Source organism: Panicum virgatum, chromosome 1K (genome assembly GCF_016808335.1).
Source record: "Panicum virgatum strain AP13 chromosome 1K, P.virgatum_v5, whole genome shotgun sequence".
Classification (NCBI taxonomy): Eukaryota; Viridiplantae; Streptophyta; class Magnoliopsida; order Poales; family Poaceae; genus Panicum; species Panicum virgatum.
Window position 1 is genome coordinate 11,595,691 of NC_053136.1, and position 10,780 is coordinate 11,606,470.

Below are 10,780 nucleotides of genomic sequence, written 5' to 3' on the forward strand. Positions count from 1 at the left end.
GGACCCCCAGAATTGCTTGGGGGAAGGAGTCCATTCTGCTATGAAATCAGCCATGATTTAGCTTTTGACTGCATGGCAGGGCTGGAAGTTCAGCTGGATCTCAGCCAACTCTGCTGCCCACTTGGCGATGTTGCCCATGGCGATGGAGTTGTGTAGGATCGCTCTCAACGTATAAGAGGTCACTATGACAACTCTGTGTGCCTGAAAATAGCGGCGCAGTTTCCTGGACGTAATAAGTATGGCATAGATAAGCTTATGCGTCTCAAGATACCTGGTCTGTGCCTCGTGGAGGACTTCGTTGACATAGTAGACTGGCTTCTGGATGGTCCGGACCCTGGCCACCGGGTCCGGCTCGCCGTTATTCACCACGTCAGGTCCTTGTGCCCCCAGCGGTTCTGGGTTCCCACTGGGTCGAGGCTCCTCCGGACCCCCTTGTCCGGGGTCTGGACCTTCAGACAGAGGAGTGGCTGCCGGACCCCCATGTCCGTGGTCCGGCTCACCATCCTTGGCCGGGGAGACCCTGGTGTCCACCTGGCGAGCTTGCTCCGTCCTCTCGGCGACCAGCACCATGCTGACCGCTTCTGCAGACGCAACAAGATACAAAAACAACGTCTCACCTGGCTCTGGAGCCACCAATACTGGCAGTGAGGTGAGGTGCTGCTTCAGCTCCTAGAAGGCTTGTTCATCCTCTTCAGTCCAAGAGAATGGACCAGACCTCCTCAATAGCTTGAAGAAGGGGAGGGCCCTCTCAGCCAGCCTCGAAATGAAGCGGCTAAGAGCGGCCAGAGATCCAGAAAGCTTCTGGACGTCCTTGATGCGGCCGGGAGGCCTCATCGCCTCGATCGCCTTGATCTTGGCTGGGTTTGCCTCGATGCCTCGATGTGAGACCAGGAAACCCAGCAGCTTCCCTGTCGAGATGCCGAAAATGCACTTCTCGGGATTCAGCTTCGTGCGCGTGGCGCGCAGTCGGTCAAAGACGAGGGACAGGTCCTTAACTAGTGTTGACCCTACCTTAGTCTTGACCACAATGTCATCGACATACACCTCAACAATATCTCTAATTAGATTACATAAAGTTTTGTTCATAGCTCGTACAAACGTGGGTAAGGCATTCCGCAGACCATATGGCATGACAATATAGCAATAAAGTCCATCCACTGTTAAAAAAGCAGTATATTTCCTATCCTCTCTAGACATCTGAATCTGGTGGAAACCAGAGTATGCATCTAGGAAAGACAAAAGGTCACACCCGGAGGTGGAGTCCACAATCTGATCGATACGTGGAACAGGATAGGGTCTCTAGGACATGCCTTGTTGGGGCTGGTGTAGTCGATGCACATCCGAAGCTTCCCGTTGGCCTTTGGGACGACGACCGGTTTGGCCAACCACTCGGGGTGGTGGACCTCCTCGATGAAGCCAGCGTGTAGCAGCTTGCGGACTTCTTCACGGATGAAGTTCTGCCGCTCCATAGACTGCTTCTGAGGTTTCTGGCGTACCGACGTGGCGTCGGGGTAGATCCTCAGATGGTGCTCGATCACTTCCCTGGGGATCCCGGGCATCTGTGACCGTTCCCAGGCGAACACGTCCACATTTGCCTGGAGGAAAGTGATGAGCGTGTCTTTCTATTTCTCCTCCAGGTTTCCCGCGATGCGGGTGGTCCTGGAGGAGTCAGCTCCGATCTGCACGGTCTTCACGGGAACATTGTCCGGATCAGACAGTTGAACCTTAGGTGCCTTTGCGGGCGCCCTGGCTCGCGAGGTGGATGGGTCCTCCTCGGAACGTGCAGCCTCTGCCGCCAGAGCATGCAGTTTCTCAACTGCAGCGACGGCAGCAGTGCGGTCACCCCGCACGATGAGGACACCGGCAGGGGAAGGCATCTTCAGGACCAAATACCCGTAATGGGCAATGGTCATGAAGTAGTATAGAGCCGGCCTGCCAATGATGGCATTGAACGGGGGGTTCACCTCCGCAATATCGAACTGGACGCTCTCTGTGTGGAAGTTCTCCTCGGTCCCGAACATGACCGGCAGAGTGATGCTCCCCAGAGGGAACACCGGATGTGGGCCCACTCCGGAGAATGGGCGAGAGGGGGTCAGCTTGGACTCCGGGATCTGCAGCTGTTTGAACGCTGCATAGCTGATGACGTTGAGGCCAGCCCCACCGTCAATCAGCACGTGATAGAGCCTGATGTTGGCTATGACAGGACCGGTGACTAGAGGTAGTACACCAGCCCTGGCCATGTTCTCCGGGCAGTCAGATGGCCCGAAAGAGATGGTGGTGTTCCTCCACCTTTGGTGCGGCGCCGCCTTCGGGACCCCCGGCTTCGCCGAAAGGACCTCTCGGCGAAGGGTCTTCATGTCCCACCGGGAGACAAGCTCCCAGCTTCCGTCGTAAATTTCGTACAGCTTCTTGCGGCGGTCCTCGTTATCTGAGTCGGAGTTGTCGTGGCTGTAAACGCCCTTCAGCTCCCGAGCGGGGGATTGGTACCCCAGCTCCTTCTCCCCGACAGCGGTCTCGCTGTCGAAGGCTTTCTCCTTGCCAGACCGCTGGCGAGGAGGGGGTGAGCGTCCTTGGAGGCCTGCTCACGCCGCCCACTGACCCGCTTCGCGAGTTTCTGGATCTCGCGGCAGTCACCGGCGCTGTGGCGAGCGGTGGGATGAACTGGGCATGAACCTCCGTTGCCACCTTGCGGGCGCGAACGCTTGCCATGCGCATTCTGGCCCCCAACCACTGCAGCAGCAGCTGGTGCCGTTGCTGCAGCGACTGGACCACCGGGATGTGGCTCACCGCAACCCATGTTCTTGTTCTTCTTTTTCTTGCTACTGCCCTGGATGGTAGACCCGGAGCCACCAGCCTTGGCGTCTTTGTCTTGGAGGGCTGAGTGCCATGCGCGGCCCTCAGCGGCCCTGGCACACTTTTCAGCCAGTGAGAAAAGCGTGGTAACGCTTTCCACCTCGTGCGTCGCCAGTTTCTCGAGCATCTTCTCATCACGTACCCCCTGACGGAAAGCAGTAATGATAGATGCATCAGAGATACGAGGAATGGTACCCCGTACCTTGGTGAAGCGCGAGATAAATGCCCGGAGCGTCTCTCCGAGTTTCTGCCTCACGGCGTTGAGGTGAGCCTCCACACCATGCTGCTGGTACGCACAGGCGAAGTTCGCAGTGAACCTCGCACAGAGCTCCTCCCAGGACTGAATCGTTCCAGGAGTGAGGTTCATGAGCCAAGTCCGGGCTGGCCCAGTCAAGACTACATGAAAGTAGCTCGCCATGACAGCGTCGTTACCACCAGCTGCTGTGATGGCGGTAACGTACACCTGCAGGAATTCCGACAGATTAGTGGAACCGTCGTATTTCTCCGGCAGGTGCGGGCGGAACTTGGACGGCCATGCCACCGCGCGGAGGTGATCCGCCAGCGCAGCGCAACCCTCCCCAGCCACCGGGGTGCCCGCCTGTATCCGAGCGTTTCCCGGAGGCTTGGGTGCCGCTGCATCCAAGTCGGCGTTGAGGTTGCGGCCCTCAATGTTGAGGCGGCGTTCTCGCGCCCTTTCCACGGAGATGCGGGCGTCCTCTCCCGCGCGCCTGCGGTTGAGCTCCGCCCGCAGGTCTTCTGTTCGTGCACCCCTTACCGTGGGGGAGCGCACGGACGCTGACGCACCGCCCTGGCACCGGTAGTAGGGTACCACCGCATTGCCAGGCGGGGGTCGTTGCGCAGTCTTTGCAGAACTGGGGGAGGCCTGTGCTAGATAGAGGAGACGGTCAATGTCGTCCCGCCATTGCCTCAGGGCGTCTGGCGAGGCTGCAGCAGCCGGAGGGTTGCGAAGCAACTCCCTCGCTGCCGCCAGCGCTCCGCCGCTCGCAGCTTGTGAGGGGGCCCTTGACGGGCGCCCTGACTCTTGGCGACGTGCAGCGCGCGCCGCTACCGACGGTGGCTGCTCCACGGGCACGGTTGCCCCTGGCGCAGGAAGGCGAGAGGCGTGTGGCACGGATGACGCCACACCCTCCGTCATCTCCACGTCGTCGTCATGGTGGGAGTGCTCAACCACCTGAACCATGGAGATGGGCAAGAGATGAGCTAAAACTAGCTAAAGCACCCCTACCTGGCGCGCCAAATGTCGTGGTGTGCAAACCCAACCCAGAGGGTGAGTACTCGAGGGTTAGCTAGGATTAGCCCAATCTCGGTGGAAGAACACGATGAACACAGTAGGTTTAGAGTGGTTCGGGCCGCCGGAGCTTAATACCCTACGTCCACTGTGTGTTGTATTTCTTGCGCTCTCAAGTGGTTGAGAGCAAGGTTGTTCGGAGTGAAACCGAGCTTGTGTTGTGAGAGTCTTGGCGTGTCTGAAGTGTGCAGCGAGCGCCTCCCTTTTATATCTCAAGGGAGGCGCGTATATGACCGTTGAGTCCCTGACAGGTGGGCCCAACGATGTAGTATAAAATGACATACTGTACAGACATTATGGCATTGCAGGCGACGGAGATCTCATTCCTGGATTTTCTTGCTCTGCCCGTGGGAATCTTCCGTCCGGCATAGCCATGCCCTGTCTTGTCGAAACGGCGCCAGAGTGTAGCTTGCGGCGTTGCCTGCAACGTAGCTGAATGGACCGTGTAACTTGCGGCGTAGGCGGTATGATGAAAAGGTGCCGTGCCGTCGTATCCATTTAATGCGGCAGACAGGCTCTGCGCGGATGCGGCGCATGCGGCTGCACTGTATACCTCGGTAATATGCGGTCTTAAGTGAGGCATAACAAAGGCTGCCCCGCGTGCCGCGGTGGCAGAGCACGCCTCAACCACCCCGCATTGAATGCGGTGGGTGGGCGAGTCTTCCAGCGGAAGACTCGCGCTCGCGCCTGCGCCTGCGGGACACGTGGCGCCCCCAGACCCCGCCCCGGCGGTATGTTGGATCTACGCGCGTGGGAGGTCCGGACGGACGCGGGGAGGGCTCGGACCCCAATCGGCTGTTGGCGCGAAGCTTCCCCTCCTCAGGGACACGTGGCGTCACCGGATCCGTCCCAGAGCGGGGAGCGGGTCCGGGGCTGTTGGCCCGGTGAGGTAAGAGCCTGACCCGTGGGGCCCGGCTGCTCCGCCCCTTATGGCGTAGTTACGGAGGACTACGCTAGTCCTGCCTTGCTGCAGTAGGAGTGGATATCCTTGCTACAGGGTACCGACAGTGTATTACCAGTTAAAGAAAACATCACGTACTACATCTGTATGGGATGCAGTATGTGTACATATAGATGTGCAAACAAGTTTATAATAAAAACTAGCTAGGATCTATTCATCTTTATGAACAGAACAAAAACATCGCTCAATTCTCAGATTGAGAAGATTGGATCATGGCACTGTTGGACAGCTATAGGAGGAGTACTAGCGAAAACAAAAGGCTGTCACATCGACATTAAAATGACATTGTATTGTAATTAGGAGAGCTCACTGCATCACTTAGTACGACGCCGCGTCGGCCAGGATCGAAGGTGCCGGCCGCCATCCTTCATCAGGTGATGGCCAGCCCGGCCGGGAGCTCGACGTACGTCCGTCGTCGCCGTGAGCCTGACCTGCCTTGACAAAATTCCCATATGAGATGGTGTCAATTTCAACGTGAAGTGAAGTGTGATCCACCCAAAGCATGCTCACCTGCTCGCCGGCCCTTGCATAGAATCTCTCCATTTCGAACAGTGTGGTACTGATCCTACCATCCTAGCGACCGCATGCCTACCTCCTATTCAGAAATGGACCTGCTAGAGCTAGCAATGCAACTTGTTACTGATGAGTTGCAGATATGATTAGCGAACGGTGTTCTAGAATCTAGAATCAATTAATCATGAAACCGTGGATCGATCGACCGGTCCAAGCAAGGGCGAAGAACAAATGATCAACTCAATCTGCACGCCGCACTACCAGTCTAGCTCTAGCACCCATTGTCCAATTGATGATTCAGAGAAGCAGAGAAGTACACCGCTGTAGCCTAGGATCGATCCTTTGTGTGCTCATACTGTAACTTCTATATGCCCTGGAGAGCGAGGCCCGAGAGACGCTGGTTGTCCGCGTGCTGGCGCGTGGATGGTTTTGGGAGGCCCGCCAACGGCACCGGAGGCAGGCAGGCGCTCGACGCGGGCCGTGGAATAGTCGCGCTCGCATGCCGCGCGCGCACCGCCTCGCTGCCGTGAGCCTGGCTGTCGCACCGCCTCCCTGCGCTGTGGGTCCCAGCCTCCAAGTATGCCTGATAGCACATGCCTATGCCTTCGGTACTCCACAAAGACCACGACTCACACCAGCACACGCAAGCAGCACCGGCGCGGCGAAGCGCGCCAATCCTCCTAGTTGTATATCATCGCGCGCGACAACAAATTGTTAGTAATAATCAGTCTGCTACTAGGATCTGTGGGAGCTGTATTAGCTACTACATGGAACTGTCCAAGTCACCACGCGGCATAAAAGATCTTAAAATTTGACTTAGATAATCTAAAAATTGGACTCTAATTTTATACAATTTTGAATTAAAAATATATAAATGTCAAGTTAGATCGTGATGAAATCACTAGCACCATAATCCATTATCACACCCTGCGATCTCGAGACGCATCCTCCGAGCGCGTAGTCATCTCCGTCGGATGCATGCAGGCATGGAGCCGTGCCAGATCGGTCATTATTGCCTGTCCAGGCCGCGGGCGGGTCATCCGTCAAAAGGGCGCCCCTGGCCATATGGTCGTCGTGCTCATCTTGGCTCTCGTCGGAGGCTCGACTGCAGCAGTGGTAGCACTGTCACCGTGGTACGATACCACTCCTAAACAAAACAGCTAGTTGGGTCACACTCTCCTGGCCACAGCTATGGGTGGGCATTCGGGTTACCCGAAAAAACCGGGTCAGGTTTTTCGAGTTTTGAAAAATTCGGATTTTAAAAATTTAAACCCGAAAATTATCCGGAAAAAGAGAAACCCGACAATTGGGTTCGGGTAATCCCGAATTATCCGAGATTAAAGAGCCGGCGAGCTGCTTCCCGTGATGCCAGTTTTGATCTTTCTGGAAGAGGGGAATGAGGTTTTGGAGAAAAAAAGATCACCAAATACGATAAAAAGGAATCCAAAATCATCACCGAGACACCATCCCTGTTCCCTTTTCCTCTAGCCACACAAAGATCCAATATTCCAATCATATAAAAATATCCCAAATCAATCATGAAGTGCAAGGTGCTAGCCTGCTACACCTTGACGCTGCTATCGAGAGAAGCCCCTTGCGGCCTTGCCCCTGGGCCCCTTCACGCTTGCATCTAATTGAAGCCCCGTCGAGCGCCGGATGCCGATGGCGATGGGGAAGATGAGGCGCAGCTGGTCTGCAGCCGCTGCAGCTCGACGAAGAGGGCAGTGATAAGGACAGCGACGTCGTCAGCCATCTCACACTCGCGCTGTCGGTGGCCGGTGGGTGCAGGCTTGGCGTCCGTCGAGATGCGCCGGCGCCGCCATGGGAGATCAGGAGCTGCGGCCTGCGGCTGCCGGCTGGAAGCTTGCTGGTGGTCTTGTGCTGCGGGGGCTAGGGTTACTGGGGATACGGTAGTGGGCTGGGCCGAAAATATTTGAGCTGTTGTCCTGGCTGGAAGTTCGGTTTTTTTCTAGAATTTGGGTACCGGAATTCTAAACTCGAATTATCCGTAATAATTTCGAGTACCGGAACTTGCTATTCGAAATAGTGATCGAGTTTTTCGGACTCGGATTTTTCAGGTTCGGGCTCGGATTTCTCAGGTTCAAGGTTCGGGTTTCGGATAATATGCCCAGCCACAGCCACACTACTGCCCGCCTGCCCTGCTTGCTCCGGGCGCGAGAGGTCGAGCGCACCGAAAGTTTGTGCACTTTTGAATTGCCACATGGAGATGATCGATCGATACACGACATACATGTCCTTTTTATGAAAGGTAATTAATATTGATACTACATAGCACACACTTGGGTATTGCATTTTCAACACTTTCTTTTGAAAAAAAGGGTCAGAAGAATTGCGCGGAGGGACCCTTGAACAATTTGAAAAAGCTCAGATTCGATTACAGAAAGTCGAGAGAAAATAGGGGCCGAGTCGATAGTATCTCTGCTTGCGAGAGGACTCATTCATCGTGGGGCCATATCTGATTGGTCCGCTTCTGCCATCCGGACAAGGACAACCAAAGACGGCTGCCACGTATTCACACGTGCTGTTCCTCCTGCTTGCGGCTCCGCTGCGACTCGACCTGTGCGCGCATGGGCCAACTGAAAGCCGGAGGCTGCTATCCGGAACCACAAGCATCTCAAATGAAAGTTGTTTGTGGGACGATGAGCCCTCTATTATTCTACTTTTCTTAGCAAACGATGTAATCTTATTCAATCAATAAAACTTGCATACGGGATTATATAAAAAAGGATCTAACACTAGCTCTCGATCGACTCCGTGGCCGTGGAATTTTGCAGCTACGTTTTCATAGTTTTTTGTTGTTGTTATTTTAGCATTTCTAACGCTGGATTGTACTTTTTTTATTATGAGTTATTAATTTCAAAGTTTCTGTTAGGATTTTAACACGCAGGTAACATGTTTGTGCAAACAAAAAAAAAAGAGATATCTATGTAGTAACATTTTCTCCTGGAACTATTTTTCCATTATAAGGTTTTCAAATCGTGTTTTCTATGAGGCATGAATTAATTGTCCAAGCCAAGTGTTGATAGAAACAATTTTAAAAAAAATTCCATTGTAGCCTAATTGTGGGCTGAGGCAATCCTTGAGGGTTATTCATCAAGTGGTCGAGTGGTTCTTTTGGTTGTGAAATATTGGTAGGCCCCAGTTGCTAATTTGTTTTGCCTCTCGAAAAATATTCAGATTAAACCAAAACCAGTGGCAGATCCAGGATAATTTTTAGGAAGGACTTATTTCCACCTGTCGACAACTTCAACCTCTCCTCGCAGTGCATCCATGAAAAAAAAAATGTACGAGGGGCTCCATGGGTCCGACAGCGGTAGGAGGAGCTGGAGCCCCTCCAGACCCATCGTTGGCTCCGCCCCAGACTAAAACCCTCAATCGACCACATGATAAAAAATATTTAAAATTATTGTTCCCAGTTGTGAAATAGGAGAATAATCGATCCTTACCAAATGAAAAATGATTGTGAAGAGGAACAGAAAAGTCGGTTTCTATATATAGTAAATGTACACGGCACAATCGAGTGCAGTGGCGAAGCCAGGGCGTGCTAAGGGTACTCCAGCCCCCCTACTCTCATGGAGCCCACGGAGCCCCCCCAAAAAAAGCCCCACCCCCTCCCCCAATAATTTTCAACCATGATGATGAAGAGGAAGAAGAAAAGGAGGAGGAAGAAAAAAAAAAGAAGAGAGGAAGAAGAAGAGGAAACCGAGTCCCCCTAAATTTAGATCTTAGATTCGTCACTGAAGACAAGGCGCCAGATTGGAGGTGTTCAATTCTGTTATATTTGATTTGATTTCGAGCCCGCCCCTAGGATCGCTAGGACGACCTTCGATCTATTTCCATTTATTATTAGCATTCATTTTCTTCGAAAACATCTATCCAGCAAATTTAAATTGTTGGACTTGAGTAGTTGATCTGATGAAGCCTAACTAACACACTGGGTTTTCTCTAATCACTGACATCTTTTCTTTGGATTATTTGGATTGGTACCATTACAACTTTCACAAATTGGAGATATACTACTACAATTCACCATATTGGAGATATGCCATCAGGATATCTCTTTCCCCTCCTTAGGCCCACCCGCAGGGTATTTCTTTCTTGTATTTCCCCATATAGACGTTTTTACTCCTCTCTCCATCATCTGCTACCCTGTACACGCGTAGGGGTTCTGAATCCGGACCATTGAATCAACATCCAAGTGGAGGAGTTCTGAGGGGTGGGAGGGGGATTTGATAAAAGCGTGATTACCCAATCCAAGGGCGGGTTCAGATTGTAAAATTATCTAATCCCCCATGCCCCTTTGGATGTTGATCCGATGATCCAGATTGAAGTTTCCATAGTTTCGGTACCCCTGGACTGGGGTACCCCTTCTTGCTGTGTCTAGGCAAGAGCTTCGTAGTTATCCTTGACTACGCGCTGGCAACCTAAGCAGCCGGACCCCCGTGGTCCGGAGCCCTTCTCACCCGGCCAACGGCCCCGGACCCATTCCTTGCTTTGGAAGGGTCCGGTGACGCCACGTGCCCCCGAGAAGGGACCGCTCAGTTCAAACAGCCGGGGGCCCCCGGACTTTTCACGAAGCCTCGGACCTCCCACGGAGCCCCGGATCCTCCTACGGCGTCTTGGACCCCCCTCGGGGGCCTGGACCCTCATATACTATTCGGACCCCTCAGCGGGGAGGGAACCAACTCCCCGCCTGAGGCCGGTCCGGAGCCGCCACATGTCCACAGGTACGGACACGCGCACGGTCGCGAGGCTTCACTGGAAGACTTATCCACCTACCGCATTCAATTCGGAAGACGTAAGTACACTCTGCCACAACAGAGCCCGAGGCGACTTTTGCCAGGCTGTACTGTTGATTGCGGGTTACCAAGGCGTACAGTGCAGCCACTGGCGCGGCCCACGCCACGCGCGTCAGTCTGCTACGCCAGTTAGACACGACAGCTCGGCTTTGCCCATCATGATGCCTACACGGTAGACCCAACAGTCTACGCCGCAACCTACACTGCCTCAACGGGCGCCTCGACGATGGGACAGGTGAAGAACCCCTCTCGGTCAGAGAGTCTACAGTGCGATGAAGCATATCCGGGGAGAGATTCTCAACCACTGTAGCACCATTAATGTCT

The 10,780-nt window shown here is 53.9% G+C and overlaps 1 long non-coding RNA gene across 1 annotated transcript; it reads right to left on the reverse strand.

The window, feature by feature from the left end:
* Positions 1–5,154: 5,154 nt before the first annotated feature.
* On the reverse strand, positions 5,155–7,581 carry LOC120694989. Its single transcript, XR_005683720.1, has 3 exons — positions 7,204–7,581; positions 5,634–5,734; positions 5,155–5,554 (listed from the first exon to the last, which is right to left on the reverse strand). It is a non-coding gene; the product is annotated as an uncharacterized LOC120694989 (long non-coding RNA).
* Positions 7,582–10,780: the final 3,199 nt, after the last annotated feature.